General features: G+C 34.7%; 1 long non-coding RNA gene across 2 annotated transcripts in view; it reads left to right on the forward strand.

Moving 5' to 3' along the window:
• LOC123556593 (uncharacterized) overlaps nucleotides 1-17,087 on the forward strand; it is a 42,508-nt gene that overhangs the window by 12,135 nt on the left and 13,286 nt on the right. For both annotated transcript variants that reach the window (XR_008370898.1, XR_008370899.1), the window contains exons 4-5: nucleotides 8,146-8,324; nucleotides 10,299-10,457. This is a non-coding gene — a long non-coding RNA (uncharacterized LOC123556593). The remainder of the gene's footprint in view (nucleotides 1-8,145; nucleotides 8,325-10,298; nucleotides 10,458-17,087) is intronic.

Raw genomic sequence — 17,087 nt, forward strand, 5'->3', positions numbered from 1 at the left:
TAACAGATTTAGACATTATTTTGATTTGCACTAGATCTGAATTAGTATCCTCCAAAACGCAATTGGGAAAACCACATCAGGTCTAAACCAGTATTCTCTCAATATTCAACTTGGTTTACAATGGATTTGAACCAGTATCCTCTAAAAGTTAATTGGGAAAACCATGTCAGGTCTCAACCACTATTCTGTCAGTCAACTTGGTTTACAATAGATGTGAACCAGTATGCTTTAAAAGTTAATAGGGGAAAACCATGTTAGTTCTTGACCAATGTCCTCTCAATATTCAAGTTGGTTTACACTATATTTGAACAAGTATCCTCTAAAAGTTAATTGGGAAAACATATTAGGTCTAAACCAGTATCCTCTCAATAGTCAACTTGGTTTACAATACCAGTATCCCCTAAAAGTTAATTGGGAAAACCATGTCAGGTTTCAACCACTATTCTCTCATTAGACAATTTGGTTTACAATAGATGTGAATCAGTATCCTTTAAACATTAATAGGGAAACCCATGTCAGGTCTTAACCAATGTCCACTCAATCAAGTTGGTTTACGCTATATTTGCTAAGTTAATTGGGAAATGTGTGTCAGGCTCTGAGCCAACCAATATCACTATTGCAATCATTTACTTGCATAGTAGGGCTCTTAACAAGTTAATTTCCTTTGAACAGCATTGTCTTAACTGGGAACAGATTTTGGGGTTCCAAATCTAAAAAGCCATTGTCATAATTTGAAACAGATTGATTGGCTCTCTGCAACCAGTATTCTCGAAAAGTTATTGTTTTGGCATTTATCTTTCTGTACTAAATCTAAATAATTAGATTTTGCAAATTGGTTACACGTTATAGCACATTTAAGCCTAATTAAATTGCTCTTGTTCTGTTTAGCTTAAATAAAAATAATATTTTGTAAAAAATTCAACAATTTGGTAAAATTGGTGGCAGGCTTTTTGCATAATATACATCTGCTGTTACATTATCTTTTTATGATGGTTCCACAATTTTCTAAGTTCATTATACTACAGTTTTGACCTGGGAATTTATGTTCTTCCTTCCCTTTGCATCATGCCCTTGCACTGTTCTCCAGCATTGTTCAGCATCCCAGCATGCACCTTGCACTATGCTTGCCACTTCCTCGTAAATTTCCAAGTCAAATTTAGTATAATGTACCATCAAATTTCGACTATTTTTACGTTCTCATATAATCACACTGTTAGTTTCTCCAAAACATCTAGTGTAATTTAAATGAAATGTTCAGCATGATGTTATGTTATGGAAAACAGTCAGTCTGAAGTCAGTACATCAAATGTCAAGGTCACCAATATTACGCATTTAAAGGACTGTAATACTTATTTACTTATTTTGTGTCTTAGCAAAATTTAAACTTTTAAACTATTCAGTGGATTCCAATGAAACTTTTATCAAAAGTTAAGCATAATGAGAAGGTATGTTGAGAGTCAGTTCTATCCCTCAGATTAGGTCACAGACAATGGGACTTTTCCTCCAGACTGTTCATTCAGAAATAACTTAAGTTTTCAAGGGATTTCAATGAATCATTATCACATGGTTCAATTTTGAAAACCCTGGTTACCAAGTTTGGGGTGCTAGTAAGGTAATGTGGGCTGACAAGCATGGTCAGTCTGGGTTGTAGTCCAAATTGATATTTATTCATTGAACTTTTGTTTAGCCCTAGCTTGGGATTGTATTGAGGCAGTTGGGGTCACTGTATACAGTTTAATGCGAATTGAATTTGGTTAAAACAGTAGGGCTAGGTTAACCGCATCAAATGAGGATTCAGGTCAATAATTTAGTTGTCACCAAACATGGTGAGTAGCAAGTTTGAATTATGAATTAGATATTGCAATGAAATTTGATAGAAAGCTTTCGAGGAGAAGAGGCTTAAGACTGGGGGTCTCCAGGCAAAATAGGTCAAGGTCACCATTACTAAAACAGCATACAATGTCACCAAACTTAGTGTATAGCAAGTTTATATGTTTATACAGTTTGTATTTAAGGCTACTGGAGTCTGGTCACTGGTACTTAAAAGTAAAAAACAGTTTCTGGTCAATAATTACCCAAGATAAACTGGCAAAGAGGTACTGGTTAAAGGTTTATGAATAAACCAAAGTGTCAGAATAATTTATTTTTGGCTTCAAGTTAAAAGAATATCATTTAAAAGGAACTGGATTCTTCAAATAGCATGAAAGGGCTCTAGTGATATTAGAGTATTAAATACTTTTTGTCAAATTTCTTTACATAAATTACGTCAGTAGAGGCGGGAGTGCTTCTGGTTCAGGTTTAAATTGCATTTAGGGACAATATTCATTTTGGAGGCATTTGAAATCTTTCAACTTCTTTTATAGCTGGTATGGGGAAATTGTAAAGAAACATATGTATGTTAGATAATGTATTTTTTGTTATCAGTATTAGATGATTACTAGAAAATCAATACACTTTTGACCAAAATACCACCAATCTTTCAAAAACACTGAAAAAAGTCATTGACAAGGGAAATAGGTGGAATGGCTGCTGGTTCATGTATCTGCATTTAAAGACACCTTCATTTTCTAGGTCAAGATGTGAACTGTATTACAGGTAATTTTTCAGCTGATAAACACAATTTTAAAAAGTCACATTTCTTCTGAGTTGAGTCAAACATTCTTGTGTTGATCATCTTTCAAAAATACTTGCAGCTGGTTATAATAGCTTGCTGTTTGGAACATACATCACAGGATTGGGTTAAGAAATATTGGCTACTGACTAATATTGAACTACTGTATTTCAGGATTTAGAGATCAGTCTCACAGTTTACCATTGGCCTATCAACCCTATTACCACATACAAATGTATCCAATATTTATTCAAGATAGTTTTCATACAAGTTAGAAAAAAATCTGTCCTATCTACCTTATACTTTATACTTGTTTGTTACTAGATATTCAGGAAGTAATAGTTTAAATTTTAGGATGTATACAGATTTCTTAAAGTTTTATGCAAAGGGGATAATAAGGGGAAAAGGCATATTTTTGTTAACGCTTACTTTAAGAACTTACTTTATTTTGAATGGTATTTATTTCAGACATTGCATGATTCTTAAATTTGTAGGTCATGAAGACTTTTCTTTAGAACAACTTTTTGATAATTTAACAGGTAAATAAATTAAATTGATACAATTATACCTTTCTTTCATGAGTTTTATTTTTATGAAATTCAAAGCATATATTTGTAAGACCTGTCAGCAACAAGGGAAGGATTTTTAATATGGAAAACTTTTAATAGAGCATTTCTGTCTTTGCAGTGAAAGTGTTTGTTTGAAAATCTATGAAAAATTAAAATCTTAACATTTTTAAAAATTAAAATGCATTAAGCAAAATTATAGCTGAGTCCAGCACTGACTTAAGCAAAGCAAATGTTCAGGTCTTCACTTCCCTAAAATGTTACATCTTAGTCTGCTGACTTTGGCAGTATTCATCAATGTGGTTTAATTTGTACTATGAAATAGAGACCAACATTTCACTAATTTGTGCTTGTAAATTTAGAGCTAAAAATAAAAGTATGACTTTTAATAAAATTCTAGGATTGGCTTTGCTCATAAGTTTTTGTCATAATGATTGGGGAATCCTTTTAAGTCCTATCAATTCAAGGTCACTACAGGTGGTATGGTGAGATCAAAGGCCACATAGGCACCATTTTATTATGTGTGCTGTTGTTTTTTTCTTGTTACCTATTAGAAATTTTTTCAAGAAGTTGGCACATGGTTTACTAAAGTGAAATGACCTGCAAGACTATCTTTCAGTCATGTTGGTTCAGTATCAAGGTCATGTAGTGAGAGCAAAGGTCAGATAGGCAGGTTTTCATGTGCATTAGATATCAGCATCAATTTTAAGTCTTTAAAATGCATATGCTGAAAAATTGGAAAAAAATGTATAAGAACACCCTGTGGAAGCCTACTGGCATAGTTGGTACGAATGAGAAGTTTTGAGAGGTAATGAACTGCTATACCTCTCATGCCCACATAGCATAAACTTGAGCACTGGTTACTGTAAGTAGTTTTCCATATATATTTTGTTGAATTTGAATTGAAATAACTATTGATCACATGGATTATTGATTGTACTATTTTGAAAAAAGCTCTGTATTTAAAGACTGAAAGATAAGATCTAGTTTCCTTATTCTACACTGTTGCTTTTCTATCTATGCAGCTTGTTCGCTGTGCTTGTATCTGTATTTAGCTAACTTTCCCATCTAACTTCTTCTTCTATCCTATATTACCATGATTTCCACCTTACTCTAGCTAGCTATCCCATGGTGTTCCCCTGTGATGCTACTAGGGTATATATTTCTTCCTGCTAACTATCATATTCACCTAACTCTAGCTAGCTATCCCATGGTGTTCCCCCATGATGCTACTAGGGTATATATTTCTTCCTGCTTACTATCATATCTGCCTAACTGTAGCTAGTTTATCACATGGTGTCCCTCCATGATGCTAATATGGTATATATTTCTTTCTTATAACTGCCATTAGGACCAATATTATACCATCTAGCTCTCACATGTACTGCCAGGTTGTATATACCACGTCCATCAAGCTAGCCAAAGCTGCTACCAAGAGAGATGCTGCATACTGCCAGCCAGTCCATGTTACTTCTAGGGAGCATTTAACAGTCTTTGCTTTTTAGTCTACCCTATATATTCCTATAAGCTTATCTATCCTATAGGGTCCTATTGGTAGTATATTTCATTATGGTCTATACATTACATCTAACTAACTTTCTTATGTGCTACCAGGTTGTATATTTCATCCATCAAACTAGCCAAAGCTGCTACATTGTATGGTTGTATACAGCAAGCTAGCTTTCTTTCCTTCTTACAGGCTGTATAACTATACCAGTCAGGCTGTATAACTATACCAGTCATCTACCTGTTTCTCTTCTTGACCGAAGTCTTTCAGTCTTTTAATATTTAGCAACTTCCGATTGCAAAATTGTTTAAACTAGAAGATTACAAGTTAATCATTCTGGAAATACTGGACCTATCAAGTTGATATTAAAGTAACACTTACAGTTTAAGCCTACCACAGAAAGTAATTCAAAACAATTAAGTTTGTATGATTTTTCCATGTTTGATAGAATCAATTTTTTAGTAAATGTAAGAAAACAAAACATGAAGCTTTTAAAATCTGCATCATAATGGTTGTTTTATAAATATTGTAAGAGAGCATTATTTTTAATTATTTAATATTGAAACTTTCAAGTGACTATATAGGGTTATAAAAATAGATGATAGCATCAAGTACCATAACACTGACATTTATTTTAGCCAAATTATACCTCCCCCTCCCCCCTTGGACTAAGTAAATCCTGGTTAAAGTTCTGCATTCGACTCTATAGGTAGCTTAAAAATAAGGGTAATATTCCTGATTCAAATAGTAGAGCATTAATGTCTTAGGGACATTTCTTGTTCATTGATCTCGTGCATATCAGATATTTCTATGTCATTTCTGATAATTTGCAAGTCAGGACCAGTTTTCTAGAGTAATGGCACTTGAATAAATAAAAATTTAAAAATTTAAATCTATTAAGAAGAGTATTATAGAAAATATAAATTAATTTGAAGGGTATATAGTGTGACTTCTACACTCTTAGTATCTCTAGCTTTGTTTGACAAGGTTCCCCTGAGTGAAGTGTTGCTTGCTATTTCTTAGTATTTGTACTATTCTCTGTGACTGCTGTTTAAAGGCAAGCAAGGCATGAACTTAGTTGATTCAATGATTTTTGGTTAATGGTGCATTTGATTTAAACAGGGTTCATTAATACTGACTAGGTGACCCAGTTAGGCCAAGAAAATAATAAGTTGCTGTATCAAGGCTTTAATGGGTAATAGGTCAAATGTCTTTTGTGACATTATGCAATATTAAAGTTGTATTTCTGGCAAACAAAATGAAATATACCATTATAAAACTTTGGCATTTTGTGTTAAAAAGTTTCCTTTATGAATCAAATTTACTGAAATGAATTATGTTTTTAAATTCATTGGCATTTGCAATGTCTGTTTAAGGAATAATTTTGCAAGATAAATTGGCAAGGTCTAAAGTTGATATGATATGGAAAGTTAAGTGGTATGGCGAATGAGATGAATGGATGCAAAAGTTGATCTTAACTTTCTTCAACATTTAGTTCTATGGGAAACTTTTTGTAAAGCCAATCAAAATTTTAAGATATTTGTAATTAGATAATAGAAGGTATCTTGTTCAAGTTCAGTAGTAGACAAAATTATTTAAAAACTCACCAAGGTTACATATTACATATCCTAGAATGTTTGTGATAAGATTTTTGGCAACATTATTTTTTATAAAACCAGTTATGGCCCTTGAACAGTCTTATAGAACATAATACTGAGAACAAATTGTTGCAAGACAATAATTGGCACGACTGATCCACTAACTCCTGAGTCATTAGCTCTTGAGTAATGTCTTAATAGTGTAATGTCATCTTGTTTTCCTATCCTATTAATAGGAAACCAAATCAAAATATTTTTTTTAAAGAAGCAGATACAGAGTACAATGTATTTACTTTGTTACCAGCCATAAACTAGGCCAATAAGTCACATTGTAAAAAAAACCATGTTAGCACTATAGAGGAGACATCTTCTACCTATCTTGCAGAAAGCTGTCAGAAATGAAGTTGATATACAAGCTTGGTTATCCTGAGTAAAAAAACATAAAAAAAAAACTAAAAAATGATACTGAATAGAAATCCCATGTTAACGCAATTCTAGAGATATTTTCTACCAGTCTAAAGGTCAAAATAGAAACTTGGTCATTTTTGGTATTGAATTAAATTTAAGTTAAACCGGGTCATCTTGTGTTTTAAGTCGCCAGGTATTATATAAAGTGGAAGGTTCAGTTGGAAACTAAACCATTTGAGGTCAAAAACTAGATCACAGAAAAACTTTGGTTACACTCTAGTTATATAACCTTTTAGATGTGAAGCATGGTCAGGCAATCTAGCACCATTGTGACCCACTTAGTTTTCGTAAATTCAGTCAAGAGGTTTTAAGCAATTTTAGTGTAAGTTTCGGTTTAAATGATTTTAAACTTGATGTTGCATTTAATTATCGTTAGGGTAAGGACTTCTTTTTTTACTTTTTTAAGATGGTAGGAGTGAGCCTTTTTCGTTTTGTTTTATTTTTCTGCCAATCTTCCAGACTGCTGAGGAGAAGATGCTGCTTCAAAAGATTGGCAGTATTGTTTTTAGATACAGCTGCCAAGGCCTGACAGATCCCTTTACTGTTGATCAAGACATGCTAGCGTGACCATCGAGGACAATCTGGTGCCAATATGTCCGCAAGATTGTGACGTGGAGTAACTTGTTCTACAATTCTGTGCCAGCAGTGTTTAGATGAAGGTTATTCCTGTGTTTTGAGAGATGGGAATCAGGGATTGTGAGGATTTTCATTTCTTTCAGGTACACAGCCTGCCAATGACAACTGACTGTATGTCCCGTCCATACATATGGTCGGCAGGATTTTCTTTCAGCTTCAGGACCTGCCTAGGACAACCTTTGAGGTGGGCAGGATTTCTTCTTTTCCAGGTCCAAAGTCTGCCTAGGACAGCTGAACATATAAAGGTGGCAGAATATTTCTTTCAGGTTTCAAGGCCTTGCAGATCCCTTAACTGTTGATCAAGACTGCTATCGTGACTATCGAGGACCCGGTGCCTACATGTCCGCAAGATACAAGCGTGTGGGGGTGACTGATCTGCAATTCTATGCCGGCAGGTTGCTAGATGACAGTTGTTCCTTCGTTGAGTGAGACAGAAATCAGGGATTGTGAGGATTTCTTATTTATTTCAGGTCCATACCCTGCCTCTGTCTTCTAATGCATGTTTTACTTGGACGGAACATACATTGGGCAGGTTTTGTTTTTCTTTCAGGTTCAAGGCCTGCCAGGAACGGGCAGGATTTTCTCTCTTTCAGATTTCTATGAATGTTTGCCTTCCTCTTCCAGGACAGGCCAGTCTGTCAGAATTGTTTTCATGTAGCTCACTTCTGCAATATTGAATTCTTTCCTTATTTAAGCAAACTTTCTTAACATAAAAAAAATTTGCATTTTTTTTTCCTGTTTTGGCTTATTTAATTTCAGGCTTAAGAGCAGAGACTTTCATTATTTCCATGCATGGATACTGAAATAATGACTGTCCTTGTGTAGAGATCCAGACACTTTGTTCCCAAGGTGATGTAAAATGGTGTGAAGTGTTGTGTATGTATTCTGCCTTCACTCTACTAGACCACTACTGCATGGATCTTCAGAATCTTTAATTAGTAAGTATATCTTCTTTAAATTACCTGAATTCAACAAATTTCTAAAACGGATTTGTCCATCATTCAATTTCGGCAACACCATATTTAGCTCACCTGTCACGTGAGCTTTTGTGATCGCCCTTCGTCCGTCATCTGTCCGTCGTCAGTTCACAATTTCTTGTGAACACTATAGAGACCAGTTTGCAATCATTTTAAATCAAACTTGCACACAACTTGTATTGGCATAATATCTCGGTTCCTTTCGAAAACTGGCCAGATCCCATCATGGTTTCTAGAGTTGTGGCTCTTTAAAGGGCTAAAATTTATTATTTTTGGCTTGTGAACACGATATAGAGACCACATTTTGCAATCAACTTTAATCAAACTTGCACACAACTTGTATTGGCATAATATCTCGGTTCCTTTCATAAACTGGCCAGATTCCATCATGGGTTCAAAAGTTATGGCCCCTTAAAGGTCCAAAATTTGCTATTTTTGGCTTGTCCTTCCGAGAATGTTGTCGTTCCTAGCTCCAAAAGCTTTTGACATAGAGTCACAAAACTTTACAGGAATGTTGGTCAGCATGTGTAGTTGTGCACCTGGGGTCTCGTGTCCGGATTCATTCAGTCCTGTGGGAGTTATGGCCCCTGACTTTGTAAAAATTGGTCATTTTAGTGTTGTGTCGTGTCTAGCTCCAACAGTATTTGACGTAGAGTCACCAAAGTTTACAGGAATGTTAGTCAGCATGTGTAGTTATGCACCTGGAGTTTTGCGTCTGGATTCATTCAGTTATGTAGGAGTTTTTGCCCCTGACTTAGTAAAAAATTGGTCATTTTAATGTTGTGTCGCGCGTAGCTCAAAAAGTACTTGACCTAGAGTCACCAACGTTTACAGGAATGTTGGTCAGCATGTGCAGTTGTGCACCTGGGGTTTCGCGTCCGGATTCATTCAGTCATGTAGGAGTTATGGCCCCTAACTTAGTTAAAAATTGGTCATTTTAATGTTGTGTGGCGCGTAGCTCAAAAAGTATTTGACCTAGAATCACCAAAGTTTACAGGAATGTTGGTCAGCATGTGCAGTTGTGCACCTGGGGTTTTGCGTCCAGATTAATTCAGTATTGTAGGAGTTATGGCCCCTGACCAAGGAAAAAACTGTCATTTTAATGTTTTGTCACGCATATTGTTTTCCCAAGGTTGATCTGTGTCCTTTGTCATGTAGTGGGGGCATGTGTGACCCATGGACACATTTCTAGTTTAGATAAATATTCTGCAGATAACTATGGACTGGTTTTATGTCAAATTACCTCCCTTTGTTTCAAATTAAAATGGGTATATCTCTGTAACTAATGAAGATGCTGATAATGAAGATGCTGATCTGAAATTTCATTTATGCCATCACATGGACTTGGACTATCAGTTTAAATACATATTGAATGAATTTATGACAAATTACTTCCCTTTATTTTTTTATGTAAATGAATATACGTTAGCAGCTTCAAATGAGATTGGTTTCAAATGTTATTTAAGTCCTCCAGGGTAATAAATAGTCATGGTAGTACAAAAAAGCAGCATTTGAGCCTAGGACCCTTAAACTTGGTATGGAGATTGGCCCTGATGAGTAAGTAACCAATAGGTCAAAAAGGACTGTTACAAGAAAATATTTATCCTGATGATATTTAATGTGTATGCTATGTGATCTATATCAAAACTTGATCTTATCATTAAGAGCAATGGTACTCAGGTGAGCGATACAGGGCCATCATGGCCCTCTTGTTTATCAAAGGGATATTCACTGAAAATTTACTGACTGAATAGCAAACAGTGCAAATCTTGATCAGTCTGCACAGATGCACTATCACTTCCCGCCAGCAGGCTAAAGTTTATGGTTAGGATGTGTATTTGTTGTTGGACTGAGAAATTAGATAATATTACTGATATTAAATTCTTTCATTGTATCTGAGGTTAAATGATTCTTCTTGTTTGATGTATCTTGTAGGAACTTGATGACACTGAGGAAATATTCTACAATCTTCACTATGGTTACTGTTGAATTGTAATTCCCATGTAGCAATTGCTCTACAGTGTAAAGTCAGCATGTGTGTTTTTCTAAGAAAGGGACAAGGTGTGTCAAGGCGGAAGCTCTGCATCTGGACAGGTAAGTTTTTTTTTTGAGAATATCATGACTTTGGCTTGATTTTTTTTATGTTTACAATATAGATTCTCAAAAACAATTTGATACTTTTTTTCTCAGCTTGAGTGGCAACCACTAAAATTTAAAAACAATGCCTTTGTTATGCCATTCTTTACTTCCTGCCAGTTTATCTGTAGGCACCCTATGAATTTGTTATTACTGGTATTACACTTAATAGTGTAGAATTTGAAGCAGCCTTAAGGAACTTTGAGTCATCTTCCAGCAAAATCTTGAGCAAATGTATAGCTGTTTGGAAATTTTTGACAAAGTCCTGCCTTATTCTCACATAGAAATTTTAGTGAAGGTTTTATATGGGACTTTGAATGAAGTTTGTCACTTTCAGCTATTATTGTACTGAATGACATGTGATTTTGTTAAAATTGAATGTGAATAGGAGTCAGTAAAAGGATACGTTTATTTATCTTTGCTATGGCAACACACGATAGGATTCCCTATGAAATGCAAGGATTTTCAGAGTTACTGTCCTTGAATTACTGAATATTCAGAAAATTGTGTGTGCACTAAATACATTTTTTTTTTTTTTTTCTTTGATTTCCACAAAATGTAGGTCAGGATTCATGAAAAAGCCAATTTAGAGAAGTTACTTCAGAGTTATGTCCCTTGAATTTATAGACAATATAACTCCAGAACAGATCTCTAAGAGTTAAAGAAGGATGTTCTAAAGTCCAAATTAATGTGCTATATGTTGTGACTGGCACTATGTTACTGAATGTCCAGATATGATCTGGTTAGGTCCTGAGAATATAATCGTGGTGAATTCGATCTTGGTAACTCCAGAAAGGTCATTATTATCTTTCACCAAGTACTGAATCCAAGCTTGCTTTGCTGAATCTACAAACTTTTAATATTGTGATTTTCTTTCATAAATGCTTTAAAAACATTTTTGCAGTCATTTATTTCTCTAATCTTTGACAAGCAACATTCAGTTGAGAAGGTGGCATGTATTCCTCCCTTGCACTGTACACCACCCTTCCTTGCACTGCACTTTGCATGTTTGCTGCTTTCTCAGTAGAAATTTCAAGTTGAAGTGTTGGAGAAATAAGTATGCCTAAATTGGTAGGGAAGATTTGTCTAGTTTCTCATAATTATTAGCTCATCTGATTTTTTGAAAAAAAATGATGAGTTATTGTCATCACTTGAGCGGTTGTCGGCGTCGGCGTCGGCGTCGGCGTCTGCGTCGGCGTTGCCTGGTTAAGTTTTATGTTTAGGTCAGCTTTTCTCCTAAACTATCAAAGCTATTGCTTTGAAACTTGGAATACTTGTTCACCATCATAAGCTGACCCTGTATAAGAAGAAACATAACTCCATCTTGCTTTTTGCAAGATTTATGGCCCCTTTTGTACTTAGAAAATATCAGATTTCTTGGTTAAGTTTTATGTTTAGGTCAACTTTTCTCCTAAACTATCAAAGCTATTGCTTTGAAACTTGGAATACTTGTTCACCATCATAAGCTGACCCTGTACATCAAGAAACATAACTCCATCTTGCTTTTTGCAGGATTTATTCCCCCTTTTGGACTTAGAAAATCAGTTTTCTTGGTTAAGTTTTATGTTTAGGTCAGCTTTTATTCTAAACTATCAAAGCTATTGCTTTAAAACTTGCAACACTTGTTCACCATCATAAGTTGACCCTGTACAGCAAGAAACATAACTCCGTCCTGCTTTTTGCAAGATTTATGGCCCCTTTTGGACTTAGAAAATATCAGATTTCTTGGTTAAGTTTTATGTTTAGGTCAACTTTTTCTCTTAAACTATCAAAGCTATTGCTTTGAAACTTGCATCACTTGTTCACCATCATAAGCTGACCCTGTACAGCAAGCAACATAACTCCATCTTGCTTTTTGCAATAATTATTGCCCCTTTTGGACTTAGAAAATCATTTTCTTGGTTGAGTATTATGTTTAAGTCAACTTTTCTCATAAACTATCAAAGCTATTGCTTTAAAACTTGCAACAGTTTTTCACCATCATAAGTGGACACTGTACATCAAGAAACATAACTCTATCCTGCTTTTTGCAAGAATGATGGCCCTTTTTAGACTTAGAAAATCATGGGTAGGACAATATTTCTATTACACAAAAAAAAATCAGATGAGCGTCAGCACCCGCAAGGCGGTGCTCTTGTTTAAATTAAGTGAACAAGCAGTGTTTCAGTATGCAGTGTTAAGCAATCCATTATCTGCAATCTGGAGGTATACTAGTCACTGGACTCTAACCAGTAGTCCTTAGGGAAGTGTTACACACTTAGCCACAAGGTCATCATCCGCCATTCATTTCATTTAAGATCATCATGAAAGTAATCTTACTTTCTTTTATTTAATGTAGAACAGACAAAATGGAAAGTTCCATAAAATGCATATATTTAATTATCAAAAATGCCATTCAGTGTTCTGGTTACTTGTTATTTGTAATTATAATGACAGAATAAGGCAAAGAGATAAATAAACTGGCTCCTCTTTCATTGTAAAATACTGGAATTATATTATTGTCCAAAATAGAAATTTTTTTCATTATATTTTAGCTAGAATTAATGGCTCTGTTTTTCAAGGTGATTAATCATTGTTCAGGTATTTTTATAATGAATCATTTGATAAATTCATGGCTGCTCTTTTTCAAAAGGTACTGGCTATTCATTGTTAAATGTTTTTATGACTGATTAAGGCAGACAAAAGAGATGTAGGAATATCACCAATTAAGCTTATCCTTTATTGTTATGAACTTTGTCATTAGGTACTGGCAACATTTTATAAGTATTAACTTAATGGTTACCCTTTATTGTTACGAACTTTGTTAATAGGTACTGGCTACATTCTTTAAGTATTAATGGTTACCCTTTATTGTTATGAACTTTGTCATTAGGTACTGGCTACATTTTATTAGAATTAATTTTATAAGAATTAACTAAATGGTTACCCTTTATTGTTACAAACTTTAATAGGTACTGGCTACATTTTATAAGTATCTTCATGGTTACCATTTATTGTTAAGAACTTTGTCATTGGGTACTGGCTACATTTTATAAGTATTAACTCAATTATTATTGCAGAAATGTTTGGCTACTGAACTGCTATTATAGTATAATGCAGGTTGAGTTTCATGCTCATATATAACTGTTATTTCACAAAGTACATTTATTTTCAACCATTGGGTTCTTCTTCTTCTTCTTCTTGTTCACAGCCATTGGGTTCAATACTGGATGTTATTTTTATATTATACTAGTTCATCATTAACCACATTATAGGGAAAAAAAATAAAAAAGGTTACAGCCACTAATGCTTTTAGCAAGTAAATTCATATTTTTGAAGTGTCAGACACTGTTAGGAGGAAGGGGCCAGCCATTGCTTTAGAGAAGGTCAAAATTAAGTCACTGTAACAATGTTGACTATTTTTGTTATATCATATCACCACATTATTAAGTTAGAGCTGGTTAGGTTGGATAAAGCATATCATGTTAATTAAATGCAGGCATTGATAATGTTCTAGATTAAATGCAATAACCATAGTAGTGTTTTAGGAAAGGTGTCTGCCAATATGCTTTATGCTCCAAACTTAAATACAGTTTAAGATACTACCTTATCATTTATTTTGTCAACTCTTATAGATAGCCAGGCCGGTTTAAGCAGAATCAAGTGGAGGCCAGGTAATATAACTGACTACAGTTAAGACTGAAAAGCTACGACTTTCTAAATTTAAGAATAATCTGATAGGGATGTGGTAGGATAAGACAAAGACATACTGGCTACAGGTTTCTGGAAACTACCATATCACTGCATCTTAAGGGTTGTATTTTTGGACTATATTTCAGTGGATAGGGATGATAAGGTATAATAAGGTGTTTTTCTGCCACTGTTAGTGTGAAAGAGAACTGTACAATAGTGTTTAAGTCAGCCCTCAAAATAACAAGGTAATAGGTACTACCATATCATAAAATATATGCACCAGTTGTAGCCAGGCCATTTACTTGGTTTAGTGAAAATCCACGCATCAAAATCTGAGGGTTGCTGGTCATATATTTTTCTTTGCATTTGTAGGACATTTTTTTTTGCCAATTTTTTATTTGTATCTGATTTCAGTGTTCTACCTGAACATTCGTTCAAGACATACAATTGTAACTCACTAATCAATAGTGTTTTTTTTGGAATTATTGAATGTCTTTGAGGGTATATTAGGCGCTAATTCAAAATTGAAGGTTACTGTAAGTTTATATTTCTGACAGCAATATTATAAACAATGGGATTCATCTAAAATTTGTCCAAAATTAAGATAATCATACATCACAGAATCCCAGGGAGAACACTGAATTTCATTGCTAGGACTCTGGTACTGGTGATAAAAGCCAAAGAAAAACTGGCTTCTGGTTAAAATTTAAACTAAACTACTTCTTGCATATTTGTTAATTTCTTAAAGCTGTTAGGGATATGGTAGAATAAGGCAAAGGTTCAATTCTGGCTACTGGTTTTGTATGAAAACTGCCATATCGACACATTTTAAGGACAAAGTAACATTTGCCATCACAATATTTTTGGACAAAATTTCAGTGAATAGGGATGATATGGTAGAATGTAGGAAGATCATCAGCCATCCACTTCTTTCTGAAGCTATATGATATAAATATCTGCATTGCAAGATAAATAATGAACACATTGTTTTTTTCTTAACATTACACCTATACTCAAATGGCTTTACTTATACATTTAAATAAAAGATGAGAGACCTGTTCTAAAGGTTGATAAAGGGAGCTTAACCTTAAAACTACTACTGTCGGCAGAGTATTTCAACAGTATTTATTGGTACAGAAATTAGGCATTGGGTTAATGGCTAGATTCACTTCTAAAATATTTTGAAAATACAGTGGTCAACAATTTCAGAGTTCATAGGTTTTATTTTTGATTATTAGTTATTTGTTTAGAATAATTCTACTACCATCAAGGAAATCTGAACATTCTCTTTTAAATTAGGTATTACTAACTGACTCATTGATTTAAGTTGTTGAAAGAACTGAGGGATGGAATCAAGTCTATTTTACATAGAATAAATGTCAACGTCTCTTTTCTACTTACTTGCTTTTTCTATCCTCATGGCTTTTTGCTCAAAAGCAATTGTCCAGTTCTGCTGCCAGGGTGGATATTCAACCACAGTAGCTGTCTGATACTTCTCCCACAAGTAGCTGTCCAATTCTTCTAAGAGTGGAAACTCAGACCAGTTGGTTGTGGCCAAAACTGCTGCCGTGTAGAATTCAACCAAGCCAGCTCTCTCTCAGCTGCCAAGGACGATATTCAACAAGCCAGCAAACCTCCATACACCTGTCCTTTACTGTCCAATAAAGTCCTATATTTCTGTCCAAATTAGCTGTCAAAACAGCTTGTCCTATACTTCTTTACAAATTAGCTGTCATGACAGCTTCAAAAGGAGGAATTCTACCAAGCCAGCTGTGCCATCCAGCTATTGCGGGAGGAATTCCACCAAACCACCTGACAATGTCCAGTACTTCTTTCCAAATTAGCTGTCATGACAGCTTCAAAGGGAGGAATTCTACCAAGCCAGCTGTCCCATCCATCCAGCTTTTGCAGGAAGAATTTCACCAAGCCACCTGCCCCAACCTGCTATTGGTGAAGAAGTCTTCCAAGCCAGCTGTTTGCGAGGAATTTCCTGGCCAGCTGTCCCAGCAGCTGTTTTGGACAAATTCCACCAAGCCATCTAATGTCCTGTACTTATGGCCGAGTAGGCTGTCAGAACAGCTTCTAAAGGTCCCAACCAACTGTTGAGGAGGAATTCCACCAAGCCATCTGTCCCAACTAGGTGTTGTGGGAGAAGAGCAACCAGTCCTGTACAACTATTTGGAAGGATTCCGGTACAGCTATTGAGGAGGAATTCCAACAAGACAGCTTGCCATTACTGTTGCCATGAGGATAGATAAACAGTGGTAAATGGGAGAAAAATATTTTGCTCAACTTGTGTTTAGATTTGATACTTCATGTAATATCAAGGGCCAATCAGCAAGGAATTTATTTTTGGTTTTCTAAGCTGGAATTGTAAAAAGAAATTGAAATAATTATATGTTACTAAACAAAGTAAAATTTCAATTTAGAGTCAGTTAGTCAATACACTAAATTACTGTTTAGTTGTAGAAGCATAACAATAGAAGAACATTTTCATTTGCATTTCTATTTAGTAACAAGTGTTTTGGAAAAATATAATTTTAGTCTTGTAGATACCAAGTCATCATTTCATTGTAACAGAAAAGATTGAAGTCTTTGTTTACTTTAAGGTAGTGCATCAACCTGTAGCCTAAATGCCAAATTTACTTAAAATCCTTGGGCCTGTAATCATTTTCACAATGTGTATAATTGTATCAAAACTTGAAAATTTCTTGTACTGTGTCTTCAGATATAATATATACAATAAGCTTTTGTTCTGTTCAAAATTCATCATGTGCTATACACTCTGCTCCAAGGATTTTTCTCCACATACTGCCTGCACATATGTTTAGGAATGGCAGCATTTTGGCAACTGAGTTTCTAGTTTTCCATTTCAAAGACAATCTTGATACTTAAGTAGTAAGATATTATTTAGAG

This window comes from Mercenaria mercenaria, chromosome 5 (assembly GCF_021730395.1).
Source record: "Mercenaria mercenaria strain notata chromosome 5, MADL_Memer_1, whole genome shotgun sequence".
Classification (NCBI taxonomy): Eukaryota; Metazoa; Mollusca; class Bivalvia; order Venerida; family Veneridae; genus Mercenaria; species Mercenaria mercenaria.